The following is a 926-nucleotide window of genomic DNA, read 5'->3' on the forward strand; positions in this document are numbered from 1 at the left end:
CTACTAGTACTCTTCCTTTCCCTGTTTCCGTCACTGTGACCATCTCTCTGTTGGTGTTTGTCTATCTCTTACAGTCTTTCTTATTCACTATCATGATCATCATCATCTGTGTCCTTCAGCTCCAAAACACTCCCGCATCTCTCTTTTTTTCGTTTTCCTTTTTTTCCTGGCCATCATCCAGACTTCAAATCCATAGACGTTATGAGTCAGAAACCTGTCTAACTCGCTCCTTATCGCCGTCTGTGCTTGTGAGTGAGAGAGATGAGACGCGAGATAGGAAACTCGTCCCTATGACGTCTGGCTGAAAGGCCCAATGGCGGTAGTCTTCTATCGCTTCTTTCTCATAGGTTTAGAGGGATGTTTATTTTAAATTATTATTTTTTTATGAACGGTTTCACAAGAGTTTAATTTCATTGCTATGTGTTTTTAAAAGGCCGTGGTGAACTTGTTTATACACGGTCAGCACGGGTTTCAGCAGTCGTTGGGAGTTTATGGTAATAATATTATTACAAATCGCTTTGTTGGTTCCTACTACCCTGCGTGTTACGATTGCATCTGGTTTTATATGCTACGTGAGGCAATGCTGATTTCTGCACTGCTTTTAATATAAAATGTCAGACTGCAAAATCAACCAATGTTTTAAGTTGGCGAAATTAAGTATCGTTAATGGCATTTTTATGAATCACGTTTCGTGCCTTTGCCTAACACAACGAACTGTTCAACCCAGCACAGAGCTTCCTTTAGTCCAGACCCCTTTTGGTAGTGATGTAATCGTACCCCCCTTCCCTAGCTCTCCTTTTCCTAGTATCTTTTTCCCACTTCTGTCCATTCTTCCTACTTTCTTCTATTTCTACTAACTCTCCTCTTTCTCCTATTTTTCCCTGTCGCTCTTTAATTCTGTCTTCTTTTTCCCTTTATTCCTTTTA

This window comes from Penaeus monodon, chromosome 27 (genome assembly GCF_015228065.2).
Source record: "Penaeus monodon isolate SGIC_2016 chromosome 27, NSTDA_Pmon_1, whole genome shotgun sequence".
Classification (NCBI taxonomy): Eukaryota; Metazoa; Arthropoda; class Malacostraca; order Decapoda; family Penaeidae; genus Penaeus; species Penaeus monodon.